The 15,777-nt window shown below is 45.1% G+C and overlaps 1 protein-coding gene across 2 annotated transcripts in view; it reads left to right on the forward strand.

Annotated features, from left to right (window-relative positions):
* The window catches only part of snd1 (staphylococcal nuclease and tudor domain containing 1), a 203,500-nt gene that overhangs the window by 51,095 nt on the left and 136,628 nt on the right, over window positions 1-15,777 (forward strand). The gene's annotated exons all lie outside the window — the stretch shown is intronic.

The raw sequence follows: 15,777 nt of genomic DNA on the forward strand, positions 1-15,777 counted from the left end.
CCTGAAGCTTTCCTGGAAATTCAACAATATTGTCAATGCCTACTAAATAATTGATATCTCCTGAAGCAGATAGAAACATACGGTGATTTCTGGACTATAAGGTGCGCTAGCTAAATTTGGGGAATACTGGAGTTTTGCACATATAAGCCGCACCCGACTGTAAGCCTCAGGTGTTTTAATGTTACCACACTGGTATACAAGGGTTCCCACTACTTTATTTTCCAAAATGAGTGCGCAAATTGTCTCGCTCTCGTTCTCTCTCAGACTGTATTTGGGCTCACTTGGTTTGTTTTGCTCTGCCTGACGCCCATGCGCTTCCTTTATAGTGCACCCCCTTGTGATCTGATGGATAAGCCGCACCTTTGTATTAGCCGCAGGGTCAAATGCTAGTGAAAAAAGTAGCGATTTATATTCCAGAAATAACTGTAATTCCAAAAACATTTCAGATTGTACACCTGTGGCGTTCACACAAAATGTATTATTATAAACCTTCAATATATACATTGCTGCTCAAAAGCTTGTGAATCCTGCAGGCACGGTAAGACTTTTTGCATAAATTAAAATAACCTTATTAAATGTTTAGTCATAACCAAATCTACAATGCTGCCATTGAAAATAATGGACTTGAACAAAAAGAATGGTAATATTGTCATTCGTTGTTGATTCAAGAAAAACTCAAGATTTCATGGGTGCAAAAGTATGTGAACCTCTCACTTAATCGGACATTGCATCTCCTTTTGCAATAATAACTTCATCCAAACACTTTCTTTAGTGACTTATCAGTCTTTCACATGTACTTTGGGGGATTTTTGCCACTCTTCCTTGCAAAATGCAACCAATTGAGAGAGGTTGGATGGGCGTCTAGCATAAACTGCCCGCTTCAGGTCCCGCCACAGTATTTTGAAATAATTTAAGTCAGGATTTTGACTGGGCACATACAGAACATGAATCTTGTTCTTCAGACATTCCTTGGTTGTATTGCTGGAATGCTTTGGATAATTGTCAAATTGCATGATCCATCTTCTACCAGGCTAAAAACTTCACAAAGAACGGCTTCAGGTTTTGATCCAGGATTTCACAATATTCCTCTGAATTCATGATTCCCTGGACTATGTGGAGTTGTCCAGGTCCTGAGGATGAAAAACCAGCCCAGAATTTAACATTCTCACCCCCATGCTTCACTGTAGGGAGAAGGTTCTTTTGCTGGTATGCAGTGTTGACTTTACACCAAACATGTGTAAAGATTATTTGGGTTGCCGTAATGGCTTATGAGAAATTTAGACGGTACTGAGGGGAGTTGTAATTTCCTCAGCAACCTCTGGGGGCACCACGTTGACTTTGCTTGTTTGTAGGAGCAAAATAAATGATAAAAATCCTATTATCAAGTATTCATAATTTGAAGTTTCTACTTTAGTTAAACATGGAGTTCTTTGCTTTAAAAAGAGAATTACTTATCCATTCACTAAACACAAATGATTCGGCAGAAATTGAATTTCTAGACAAACACACGCAGTTGGAATGCTGCACTGGAGTCTCTGGATGATGGTGATGGGCGCACGACTGAGAGGCCGCTGCACGTCTCCGGTTGGTGGCGAGGTGCACGCGCGCCGTGGATGCCGCAGCAGGTCCTTGGCTGGCACAAGTCCCGGTTGGTGGTGATGTGCTTGCGCAGTTGAGAGGCCGCAGTCAGTTGGTTTGGGCGCTGCGGGGCATCTCGGGCGCACGGTTGGAGCAGAAATGGGTTGCTGGCGTGCAGTGGCTCGCTGCATAACAGCCGTCGTAGAACCGGGTCAACGGGGCGCTGCGTGATTCAGAGAGCAGAAGGTAGGTGGGTCGGCTTTCGACAGACACGCGCGTTTTGGGACGTGCAGTGTGGTTGCGAGTCCTTGAGTGATGGGTGCTTTGGGGCGCACGTTGCGGCTCAAGTCCGGGGGCTCAAAGAAAGAAGCCATGTGGTCGCTCTAAGCTTGTTCGGCGACCACGTCTCTCGTGATGGTCAAGAGGAGTTTGTGGGGAAAGAAGAGCAAAGAGGGAGAAGGGCAAAGAAGAGGGAGCGGAGAACAGAGATGAAGAAGAGAGGCGCGCAGAAGAGAGAAGGAGAAGGGAGAGGGAAGTTCCTTTGCGCACTGGCTTTTAAACTGTGTCCCAGGGGGTCGGGCAGTAGTCCCGCCTCCTCCGTGCGTGTGAGACAGACTTGGTCCACTAAAACCAAGCTTTTGGGATGGCATTTGATAATTTATAATAAAAAAGCCAGATGCTTCATTTATCATTCTGAACACATTTCAAACATTACCGCGACCATAAATGTATTGAATCCGCTAAGCTTACTAATTAGCTAAACTTAGGTGGCTACAGAAATTACACACATCATTCATTTGAGATAGACATACAGGTTGTGTACAAAGATAAAACAGAAGTCACTTGATGTCAGTCAAGTACATAGAGTCCGTTTATGTCCCGAATTATGAAGACTTCAGATTAACTCTTTTACTGCCAAAGACGTTAAATGACGTTCCGCAAAAACCTACGGAGGAGCGCCAAAGACGTTAAAAGACGTCCTCCCATTTTAAATTTTTTTTTTTTTTGAAACGGGTGCTGGGAAGGCTTGCGGAGCTGTCCTAAAAGCTTCAAGCAGGTCTCGTGAGCCTAATGACTATTTTGGGCCCCTAGAGGGCAGCGATGACTCTCTTTTGACAAGATCGGGTGGGCGTCAGTAGAGGCGGAGCTAGAGCGTCGAGCAGAAGATGAGAATGTTAGACAAAGGAAAAATGGCGACCGGTTGCGGCAGCTCACGCCCGAGCCGTTTTTTTTTCAAATTCGAAAAGCATCGACCAACAATAAAGAGCACATTGATGACGACGATGATCATCATCGATGATGATGATGACTCCGTGGTTGGAAAGCATTGACGCGGCAGTAGGAGACGTGGGGGGAGAGCTAGATGGCTGAGGAGGAGCACACGGAGAATGGCGCCCCGTTTGCAAGCAGCTCTACACTTACAAGACTAAAGGCATCGACCAACGCTAAAAGTGCACATTGATGACGACGATGATCATCATCGATGATGATGAAGGTGAATTCGAGCTTGACGGCGAAATTGGAACCGCTGACGCGGCGGCTATGACGTCGTCATAAACGCGGAGCACAATCGAGCACGCACAGGCGGACGTTCAATCGGACGACGGAGAGTGCCCCGAGTCCAATGCATATTCATCGGAGGAGTGTGTACAGTCTGCTACTTGCTATTTATTCCCCGGAAAAAAGGCCGTCAAGAAAGTAACGTTTGCACGCGAAACAAACAAATGCGAAAGTGAAAGTAAACTGTTGTGCAAGTCCTGGCGTCTCCTTGCACGCAGGAGAGTGTTACAAAAAGAAAAACTGTATTTGAAACATCCACATAATTGTAAATAGTACCACAGTTGCACACATTTGTAAATAGTTTGCGAAATTGTTTTGTCAAATTGTTACACTGTTGAATGCAAGCAGCTCACGGTCGAGCCGTTTTTTTCAAAGACATCGACCAACGATAAAGAGCACATTGATGACGACGATGATCATCATCGATGATGATGATGATGATGGTGACTCCGAGGTTGACGGCGAAGTTGGAAGCGCTGATGCGGCTATGACGACGTTATAAAGGTTCACGGGCGAGCGATGCTGACACCGGAAAACACGGAGCACAACGCTCAGGTGGACGTTGAAGGGTGTATGTAAAAAATCCATACTTTTGCGTGTCCGATAAATCAAATGATGAGATAAGACATGAACAGAGTCCCTGCGCAGGATGATTTATTCCGGAGATCTCCAGTCACATCATTGAATCAAACTCAAACAGTAAGAAAAAAAAAGAAAAATACCTCTTCCTCCTCCTCTCATGAATAAGTAAATATGTTATATAAGAGACGAAAACAGATTACAAAAACAGAATTCTCAGTTGTACCTGTGTTCAAGACAAAATATACTTTCAGGGCACTTCTCGTACTTCTTCCCATAACAAAATCTCACAAACAAGTTGAACTGGACAGCTCCTAATGTAGTAGAGTTGTGGGAGTGCGCGCTCTCTCTCACGAAAGAATGTGTTTTCGCACAGAACACTGAGAAGGAACTTCTAGACCAAACAATGTGTACCAGCTTAGTTTAAGGTCAAATTATACTGAGTTCAAACACTATTTTACCTACTTCACATCTATAAAACATTTCAACATGGTTAATATATGAAATAAAGAATTAAAAATGTTAATAATGTATAACAACGTTCAATCGGACGACGAAGAGTGCCCCGAGTCCAATGCATATTCATCGGAGGAGTGTGTACAGTCTGCTACTTGCTATTTATTCCCCTGAAAAAAAGGCCGTCAAGAAAGTGTAACGTCTGCACGTGAAACGGACAAAGCGAAAGTGAAACTAATCTGTTGTGCGAATCCTGGTCCCTCTCCTTGCACGCAGGAGAGCGTAATAAAAAGAAAACTGTATTTGAAACATCCACATAATTGTAAGTAGTACCACAGTTGCACACATTTGTAAATAGTTTGCGAAATTGTTTTGTCAAATTGTTACACTGTTGAATGGAAATAAACGTATTTTGCAAACTAAAAACACTTTTTCATTGTTGGTGAAAGCGTTTTACAGAAGTAAAGCACTATTTAGGTGTTTGTGGCATCATTCATGGACAAAAATAAGTGTACAATTCACTAGAGTGCATGAAATAACATCGTTTCACAAAAAGCTCTTTTTCTCCGCTTTTTGTTTCAAAACAGAGAATTTCGGTGAAAGTAACCATTTTCTATTGTTGATTACTGAAGAACGGAATAAGGTAGAAACAAACTTTTTTTTCTGATGAAAGATGTCCAATCTTTCATTTGGTAGTATGTGTGTTTCCATAGTCCAAACACAACATTTTCTGTGGACCTTGAAAGATCAGTCAAAATGCTTAAATCGGCTGGCACTGGCGACAACCCGTTTCTAAAAACGTCTGGCAGTCAAATAGTTAATTAGGAGCGTCAGGATTCTTGAGGATAACCGATAGGGACAGCTGCAGGGCACTGTTGTACTGTATAACTTCCAAGGAGTGTTGTTTTCCAAAACCACATGGCTGATTCCTGTGGATAGGACTGATAAGCAGTTTTATCGCTAGTTTGCTTGCTAAACAGGCTTTTAGGTCTCGATAGGCGATTCCTGTGTGTTGTAAAAACGAAATCCAGTCCCTGCTGGAGGGAAATTAAAACAGTTTTTCCTTCCTCTCTGGTTGGTTTGAGAAAACACAGGGTTGAGGACACACGTTCCCCAGAGGAAAATGTTTAAAAAGGCAAATAAAATGAAAAAATTGAGGGTGACGGGCAATATTCGTTACAGTCCCCCCTCCCAAGAGAGTTGAATCTTCAGGATGTCCAGGTTGACGGGTCCAGCTGATCCGTGGCAGGGGTCCATGCCACGCTTAGATGGCAGTAGTCCCAATCATGCTCCAATGCAACAAGAAACATACCACTGGTGCAACTTTACCCTACCATCTGCAGGGCTATGTGTATGCAGTGTAGGTCTGTGTGTTGTCAGTGTACGTCTGTGTATTCAGTTAACTGGGTATGTCTCACTAGGTACTGTATAAGCTACTGAGGAACTCGGGTCCCAGAAACAGGCACGGGCCTGAGACAGACGCAAAAGAGACGCAAAACTACCAAACAAGAAGCAAAACCTATCCTAAGGCTATAAGGCTATTATCAAATCATGCGTAACTAGGGAAACGAAAACCCAGAAAGTGAAATTGAAGAAGACAGAGAGAAAACGCGGGAAAAGGCTTCTCGACTTCTTAAATCCCCAAACCCGAGCCGGACTGAAATAAAGCTTTAGAAAGAATATTCCAACCGACTTTCAAAAGGCATTAAGTACAGGGGAGCTTTTCGTAGCTAGCTGAGACACTAAAGAACTGATTTCACGCAGCATGTCATTCAGAAGAATCTCAACACTTTAGGTATACATAATCCTTGAATTACAGTTGCCAACCATTTCACGGTTTATCCAGTCTAATTCCACATAGCACTATCGGTGTTACGGGGTAGGGTCGTACCCTCAAGTGTTCCACCAAGTGTCCGTAGCCACATAGACTGTAAACCATACTATGTTAACTTGTAGTCATTATTCGTCAGCAATCCTAGCGATTCGGTAGACCCAGGTTCAACCATTCCTGGTTGATTTACTACAGTAGTCATACCAAACATCAGGATTGTCATCAGCATCATTTCTTAGCAGCCAACAAAGCATGCAAATTAACTTCGCTCGTTGTGGTGTTAACTGGGGGTACATCAAGTTAATCTTTTGTCCAATAGGTGCAGCGGAGTATTGACCCCCCACCCCTTTAGCACACTGGTGCTTTTATTCATCACAGTCAGTTGGGTCCGTTGACGGTGCCGAGATGTCAGTCGAGGGTCTCGCTTAGGCCGCTGGATTTTGTCTGCCTGTGACATCCCCCCCCACTGTCCGTTTCGCGTGTGCGCCGGTCTCGAGCGTCGTTTGGTTGAGAGTCCAAGCGTTCAAAACCGCAGTGACTTTTGATTTGATTTCGGTGGACCCACCTCAGCTGATTCCCCTGACGTCCTTTGTTGATCCTAATTTGGTAGGCAACGGGCGACAGCTTGTCAACGATTTCGTAGGGTCCGGCCCAATGGGGAAGAAATTTTTGGGTGACGCCCCTCTGGACTCGCGGTGTTCTAGCATTCGGTTGCGCGAACAAATAGTACCACACTCGATCACCGATTTGAGACTCCGTTCACGATGCTTTTCTGTCGTCGTAGGTTTTCTGACCTTCTACGCTTTCTTTAAGTCGTCTACGCTTTCTTTAAGTCGTTGTTGGACAGGTCCTCAACGTACTGAGAGGCCGTGTACGCCGTAGCTAGGTTAGTTTCTCCCAGCTGGTACGTCAGGTGCAGGGGAAGCGTCATTCGCCGTCCGGTCATCATTTCAGAGGGGGAAACACCCTAGTGGATTCGTGCAGGGTGGCTCGAATCGTTATGAGTATCAGTGGGATTGGGTGGGTGTCCCAGTCCCGATGGTTAGAAGTCCCGATGGTTAGAAGTCACAAGGTTCCGCTGTCTGAGTTGACTCGTGAGGGCAATCCAAAATGGGAGAACACGGGATTCATCAGCAGGCATGCGGTAGTGTGCGCGGTGTCGTTTGGAGCAGGCAGACATTTTACCCACTTGGTAAACTCGCAAACTACTGTAAGAAAGTATTTATTTCCTCCCAGCGAACTGACCAGGGGTCTCACCCAATTAATTTGGAGATCAGACCACGGGGAGGTGACCCCTTCATGTTGGAGTTGTGTTCGGTGGCTCGGATTTGCTGGCCGAAACTGGCAGCAAACCAGGCCTTATTTAATGTAAGTTGCCATGTCTTGGCGGTTCCGGGACTCGCGGCGATATTCGGTTGCCGTCGCGCATTCGGTTTCATCCTGTTTTGGATTAGGCTTACCTTTAGCGGATCTGGAATGACGGCGGTAGTCAGTTTGCAATTCTCGGTCCGGTCGCTCGTCACGCGGGCTGTCAGTTTTGGAGCACGGCCTCCGGTTACGCGGGCCGCGGGACTGGGTCGCCGTTCGGTCGCGACCGTTTTGGTTCGACCTTTTTAATCTGGATTGGGCTTCCTTTGGATCATCGGAGAAGGCTCCTTCAAGCTCCGACGGGGGACCCACGTCCACTTGATAGACGTCGGCGTCTGCTACCTTAGGGGTTGAAACTTTTAATTTTGCATAGCCCCTAGCTGCTAAGTCGCTAAACTGCGAGCTGTTCAGTGTCTAAGGACACAAAGCCAATCCTAGGTAGTGATTGAGGTTTGGTTGGAGGTTCCGGACAAACAATGTTTTAAAACGCAGGTCCTCCTCCATGTTGGAGTCGTTACGAGTCTCAAAATAGGCATCGCAAAGACGACTATAGAAAGCCTGAGGGGGCAACTTTTTTCCCTGTTTGACGAACATGGCGACTTCCATGCCCGTCAACTCAGGAGAGCCATAAAATTCACGTGCCATGCGTCCAGTGGCGGTGCGAGGTTTAACACGGCCGTGGTCACTGGCGCTGTCCTCCATCTGGTGTCGGGCTCAGGCGGCAGTTTCAGCTGTGGTGTTGTGGCTCTGGGATCAGGAGGTCTGCCTGCAGTTGGAACTCCCAAAAGGGGTGATCCTCTGGCAACATTATTTAACAGCTGCGCGCACTGTAACTCATGTTTAATCTGAGCTAACGCTGCCTCATAGTCCTGCTGGCATTGTCGGAGGCGGGTAACTTTGGCTTCAGTCGATCCTAATTTTGTTCGCAGGTCGTACAAGCGGTCTACTTCAAAATTGCGTTCCTCTCTAAGGATTTGTACTTCAGGGCGCTTCACATCGTCGGATGACTGCGCTAGGAGTGAACTAACGCGCAAGTAATTTGCTTCAGCTTGTCAAAGTTGTTCTATTGTCGGTCGGCCAGTCAGATCAGTCACCTCTTGATTTCAGCTTATGAATTTTGTCAGCCGCGGTTCTCAGCAGTCTTTCTTACTCTGGATTTGTGTCTTTGGCATATGTGAGAGCTTGTGTTAACTCACCAATCTTTTGAGGAGTGTCATCGTCTGATGCAAATTCGTCTGCATTGCTGTCTGAGTTCTCGGCATGCACGCCGTCTGCGTCTTCTAACTGTACTTTAACGCCAACTAGTTGTATCTCAACAAACTCCGGTCGGTTGTTGGTGGCTTCCATCTGCGCTGTTGCTTCACGGTTCTGCTGTCGTGCCACTTTGCGCTGGTGTTTCACCTGGCAATCCTTCGCATCGCTCAACTTCAGCTGCGCCACAAGATTCACTGTTAAGACATCCGAGCAATCGAAGGAATGAATTTACCTCTTGGGGCTGTTGTTGCAGCTTCGCCCATGAGCTGTGTGAGATTACATGCTAAGTGTATCAACATTTGCATTTTTAAAAGACTCCGCGTATCCCAGTAAGATATCCTTGGTCAGCGTCTGAACGAGCAGTGCCAGGGAGTCAAGGCTCTCACATGGGCTGGGAGTTTCTCATAATGCAGCCATGTTGTCAGCAATGAACTTTTTTTTTTGTAGACGATTAAACTTTTACTAACGTTTAGTAGTTAATCAGCTAGGCGTACGAGTATTATCGTCAACAATACACACTGGGTTCAAGCTGTCAGAAAGGAAACAGACAAACGAGAGAATATTTGCAGCAAGGAGGGAGCACGGAGCGAGGCTACGCAATCCCAAAACCTACACAAGTCGTGAGAAATCTATCCTAAGTGTATCTAAATTCAATTTGATTCACTCACTCACTTAAAAGCTGATATAAGAAGTTGAAATTAAAATTGAATTAAACAAAAACCGGAAGGGTAAATAAATTTAAAATGGATCAATAATCTTAGTCAAATTAACTAGCTGGAGTGTCAGCACAGTATGCAAATGTCTCTTATGGAGTTGGTTAAGACTAAAAAACTGTAAAACTGTACAAAAATATTAGGGCCAATTCCCTAATATATCACTTGGAACTCACACCCTTCTTAATTAACTATAAAACAAAAGTAAACAAAACGGGAAAAAAAAATAATGAAAACAATAGAATGGCAGAAAGCCAGACAAAATAAACAAACCAGACAAAAAATAAAATAAATAAAATATTAAAAAGGGAAGGGTAGACTAGTGCTAGACAAGCAGCAGTAGGAGAAAGCTAGAGGAAAGTAACTCACAACAGTGCAAGTAATTATTTTAATATGCTTAACCAACAGTGTATATTGTTTATGCAAGCAAGCTAACACTCCCACTTACAAATGAGCTAATTGGTGTAAACCTTGCATTGCTTTTTCTAAACCGCGGGCCTATTAATGTAAATAGCTAGCGCGTAGCTACGCTATACGTCATAGGAGGCTAGAACGTGATCGGTTATTATTATAGTAATTAAACACAAGCAGTCAACTAGCCCACAAATGTGTTTAATCGGCGTAGATAATTGTTATTATTTAGCGAGTCCCACGGTAGCTAAAAGCCACTCGGGGGAGAGGGAGGCTCAACACGGGCTCAACACGGGATTGAAATCAAAGTCGGTGTATGCTTAGCATATGGTTCGTCACGTAATTCAATAGTTAGTGAGTTAGCACATGTATCTAGCAACCATCTTTAATACTTACCTGCGGACCAAACTAACACTTGCAACAGTGGTCAGCTTAGCAAACTAACGGCGCTTACAGCGACTAGCTTCGGCAGCTAGCGGTGTCGGCCGGTTAGCTCTTCGGCAAACGAGCGGAGCACAACTCTGTTGCGGCTGGTGGGCCACGATACACTCGTCTAATGGCCTTTGGACCTACAAGAGGCGGTCAGCCTCGGGACAGGTTCAATAACTGGGCAGCTAGCGGGCAGGCTTTGCGACCTGGCGGCTAGTTCTCTCCCGAACCACAGACAGCTCAAATTCACAATGACAATGGCGCCACCTTGTGAGCAGGCGGGCGCGGTACATGCGTCCCAGCACAGGAATACACGGCGGCCGAGCTGTTATTGGGCTCGCGATATAAACAATCACGCCCAATAAGTCTCCCACGACCGGGAGGAAAAATGGGGACAATACTCTAAAGCCGTTATGTTAGCCTCGGGTAGCTACTCCGAGGTACATCAGAGCGTCGTCACGTCGCGGTGCACAGCAAATTCAATTCCCAGGAAACAAAGACACAACCTCAAATTCAGCCAGCTGAAATTTACAAGTTGCAAAGCTCGAGTTCTATTACGTACGTCTTCAAAATACAAATCACTATTCTCACAAACAGTAACTGGCTCTTACATACTCAATTCCCACTTCTCTTTCACAATATCAATTCACTGGCTCAGCCTCACACTTTTACTCCTATCCAAAATGGCCGCTAGCCAAGCCCTTACGACACATACAAGATGGCGGCTCGGCCGACATTTTGGAACATTAAAGAAGGGTGAATCTACTAATTCAAAATGGTGTCTACACGCGCTTCTCTCAACGGCAGTACTATACAAGTGACACGCTGCGTGAAGTCGTTCAACTTGAATCAAAGTGTTTCTTTGAGTGGACACTTATTAATAAAAACCTCACTCGGGGCACCAATATGTAGCGATTATTTGGTTTGCCGTAATGGCTTATGAGAAATTAAGACGGTACTAAGGGGAGTTGTAATTTCCTCAGCAACTTCTCGGGGCACTGCATTGACTTTGCTTGTATGTAGGAGGAGAATCATTGTGAAGTTGCTTAAAACAGTAGTCTTAACATTATGTGTGTTTTAAAGAATATCCTGTATATATTTTTATGTTTTTATATTATCAACTGTCGTTTAGAGGCGCCGCTCAACTTTCTCTAATGTTTTGTATTTTTCCATGACGTATGAAACGAAACTGAAACTTAACTGTAATAAAAGCGACGAGGTGGCCGGAGGAGGGGAGAGAGTCGGACGGAGCCGAGCGTGAGTTAAGGTCTCGCGTCTCCTTTCCTCTCCCAGCCGCGGTTGCAATAAAACAAAGCAACAGCTTTTGCCTCCTTTTTCCTTTGTGCACGGTCAGTAACTAAGGGGATCTGTAATATCAGACCCAACATTTAACTGGTGCCGAAACCTGGGACCTGCATCTGGACGGACGACCGCCGCCGAACCGAGGACACCGAGAATCTGTCGACAGCGTCTCCCCTTGCGTGACGGGTCTCGTCGCTCCGGCCACGGCCGTTCGCCCGGACACCGGGTCCTGCGAACCAGACCGGCACCGAGGACTAACAGGTATTATGCTGTTTAATTATCACGATTTACAAAAGTTTGAAAAAGGAACACTAAATATACTGAAGAAGTAACAGAAAAATAGAAAAGTGGGGAGTAAAAGAAAAGCACTTGGGCGTTGGCCCGTGAAGAAGAAGAAGAAGAAAAACCCATGGTATATATGATCCGGGCATCAAAGGGATTACGGTTTTATTAGATGAGATCCAAAATACTTTTATTGACTAGTTTTTAACTTGTTAAATAAAAGTGTAGTTTTCGGGTGCCCGGGTAGAGGAAATTAAACGTTGCCGTAAATACGTAATAATTTACACCTCCCCACTCATTGTTTACCAAAATATCTGTGTTCAAAATATAACTAAGATTTATCAGGTCAGAACAGAACTGACTGCGATTAAAAATAATCGCCTAAAAAACAAATCATGGTTTTAAATTAGAAAGTGGTGCACCACAGAAAAGACTAAGTGTGTGTGTTTGTGTGTGAGTTTGTGTTTGTGTGTGTGTATGTGTGTGTGTGTGTGGGTGTGTACTGTATGTGTGTTTATGAGATAAGGTTAGGAGGGAGTAACTGCTGCCCGCTCGGGAGTAGAAACAATGGGCCAGTCATTGAGAAAAGAAATAGAACAACACCAGGATGTTAAGTTTATTGCAAGCTTTGACGCTAATGCGTGCAAGTATCTGGAATCCTGGGTGACCAAGTATGATTTTAACCCGTCTTTGAGAGATGTCAGGAACAAAGAGGAAGTTAAGAAAAGTTTAGTGGAGAAAAGAGCAAAGAAGATTAAAAAGGGAAAGAATGTAGAAAAATTGGAAGCACAACTACGTGCTGTTGAAGTGTGGATAAAACAGTGTAAAATGAGGGCAGAAAGCATTTTGGAAAGTGAGAAAAGAAAAAAGGAAAAGACAGAAAGAAAAATGTACCAGATGAAGAAACATTACCACACCTGGAGAACTGCCCCGGTGAATGATCTCGTAGCTTGGGCCTCACACGCTGAAGACCTAAAAAGACAAAAAGCGCAATCATCAGTCTTCAATGCCATGCACACATTTTTTCAACATGCCTCTCCTCCACCTTCTGGACCAATTTACTACCAAAACCAACCCAATCGGGGTAGAGGACGTGGACGCGGAAGAGGAAGAGGCCGACCAGCCACCAGACAGGATGTGTGCTACAATTGTGGCAAGTATGGCCACTTCGCCCGAGATTGCCGCTCCAAACAAAAAATTGAGACCCCAAAATCTGACCACTGGGATCCAACCGAATGACGCGAGCAGGAAAGGTCAAGTGATGAAAACCCTGATGACACCAGAACGATCGTCGAGGTGCTTGACCTGACAGTCCTGTTTAGCCAGATGTCCTCTATTGACCCAGCAGTAAGAAAACTAGGCTTAGGGCCATTTACTACAACATTGAAATTCATTGTGGATTCAGGAGCACAATCCTCCGTGATCACTGATCTACCAACAAGTGTCAAATTGTCAAAAAGCACAATAATGGTCATAGGAGTGGGAGGTAGACCAGCCATCCATTACTTTACCGAACCACTGACCATTATTGATGAAGACGGAACAGAATACCCAGATCAAACTTTCGTTTACGTGCCTCGTTGTCCTGAAAACCTCATCGGACGAGATTTGATAAAAGCCATGAGCCTTGTATTAATGGTCGAAGGCTCTAGCATGGTCGTGACAAAAAGAGGACAAGAAACACCAATGCAGATGTTAGTACTAGAAGGAAAAGACAAACCACGCCCATTCTACAGTCTGGATCCGATCCAAAAAGGTCCAACATCAGTAACAAACAATCTGCAACAGATGCCAGAACAAATCTTACCAAATTCAAATTGGGTGCCCCAAACCACGTACCCACTTCACTCCACCATCCGCTTCGCCCCGAACAAAGAGGACAGAGACTTCTTTGATCAATGGTCCCGATTGACAACCATGCGGGCCCAAATAAAGGACCTAATTTGGGACGAACAGGTAGGATGGATGGCAGCCACAGTAATCTTTCCAGATTACATATATGCATTAACCACATATGAAGGCTTTGGCATTCCCTTCCACATTTCACTGGCAAAACCAACAGGCTGGAGATGGAAAGACATAGGATCAAAAATAAGAGATGTAACATGGTCCGAACAACGACTTCCGTGGACTCCATGTCAAGATGGAAGATTTAAACGCATCATGTCATCAGGAAACGTGGTCTGGAGGAAAAAACTAAACTGGGTGACAACATTTGTCCCCAGCACCCACCTAAGTACATGACATCCGGAGGAAACCACGATCCTGGCACTAAAAGACGCCATGGATCAAATACCACCTCAGCTGTGGTCAGCGTCAAAAACCGATGTGGGCCTAATGACCACAGCCACAGAAGTAACAATTGAACCAAGAACAAACTATCGCCCACGAATCAATCAATACCCACTCAAACCTGATGCCAAAGAAGGAATCATACCAGTAATCATGAACATGGTAAAAGCTGGAGTGCTCATAGAAGCCCCCAAGGTAACTTGTAACACTCCAATCTTTCCAGTAAAGAAAGCAGACACCACGACCTGGCGAATGGTCCACGACTTAAGAGCCGTAAATCAGGCAGTAAAACAGAGAGCCCCCTGCGTCCCCGACCCCCACACTCTACTCAATGCGCTGAAGCCACAACAGAAATGGTTCACAGTAATTGATCTAAGCAACGCCTTCTTTTCCATCCCATTGCACGAGTCTGCCCGTCATTGGTTTGGTTTCACCTTTAATCAAAAGAAGTACACCTATACGAGACTACCCCAAGGCTATGCAGAGAGCCCCACCATTTTCTCTCAAGAAATCAACAACTGTCTGAGCCTCCATGAACACAGTGAAACCACTCAAATCTTGATTTACGTAGATGACATTCTCATCGCCAGTCCAACCAAAGAAGAAAATCAAGAAGAAGCAGTGAAACTGTGTCAACACCTGGCAAAGACAGGAAACAAAGCCTCACTGACCCAAACTACAGTGGACTCAGACTGAAGTAGTTTTCTTAGGTCACATCATATCGGCAGAAGGAAGAAAACTAACCTCTGATCGGAAACAAGCTATCCTTGATGCCCCCAAACCAAAGACCAAAAGACAGATGATGGCCTTCCTAGGCCTAGTGAACTTTTGCCGTCTATGGGTTCTGGACTTCGCCGAAATAACGCAACCACTGGTGGATTTAATTTACCAAGAAGACATCGCCCTGGCCGATCCCATCACATGGACGAAAATAGCTAATGACAAGTTCAATCAGATAAAACAGACCATCACAAGCACAGGCCCTTTGGGCCTACCCGACTACAAGAAACTGTTCACCCAAACAGTGGACTGCAAAGACGGATTCATGGCATCCGTCCTACTCCAACAACATGGTACACAAATGCGACCAGTGGTCTACTACTCAAAGAAACTTGATGCTGTCGCCAGAGCCCTGCCCCAGTGTGTCCAAGCAGTGTGTGCCGCAGCAATGGCTGTCCAAGCATCCGCCGAATTGGTGTTGTTCCATCCCACCACTCTACTAGTAACACACTCAGTAGATGTTCTTTTGACTCAAACAAAGATGTCATTTCTCTCACCAGCAAGACATCTTGGCCTAACAGCTGTACTGTTGTCCCAACCCCATCTTACCATCAAGAGATGCAGCACTCTCAATCCTGCAAGTCTCCTCCCAGTGGAGACAGATGGGACACCACACAGTTGCACAGAAGCCACCGAGGAAATCTGCAAACCAAGAAGAGATTTGTTAGACACACCCTTACAAGAAGGAGAAGCAGTGTTTGTAGATGGTTCCTCAAGCAAAGATGAACTAGGCAACACCAACACAGGCTATGCAGTGGTCACACAACAAAAGACACTGAAGAGCGGACGATTAATAGGAAATCTGTCAGCACAAGCAGCAGAACTCATCGCGCTAACAGAAGCATGTAAATTATTCAAAGACAAAGCAGTAACAATTTGGACCGACAGCCAATATGCCCACTCGACATTGCACATCTTTGCCGCCATGTGAGCTCGACGAGG

Source organism: Vanacampus margaritifer, chromosome 15 (genome assembly GCF_051991255.1).
Source record: "Vanacampus margaritifer isolate UIUO_Vmar chromosome 15, RoL_Vmar_1.0, whole genome shotgun sequence".
Taxonomy (NCBI): Eukaryota; Metazoa; Chordata; class Actinopteri; order Syngnathiformes; family Syngnathidae; genus Vanacampus; species Vanacampus margaritifer.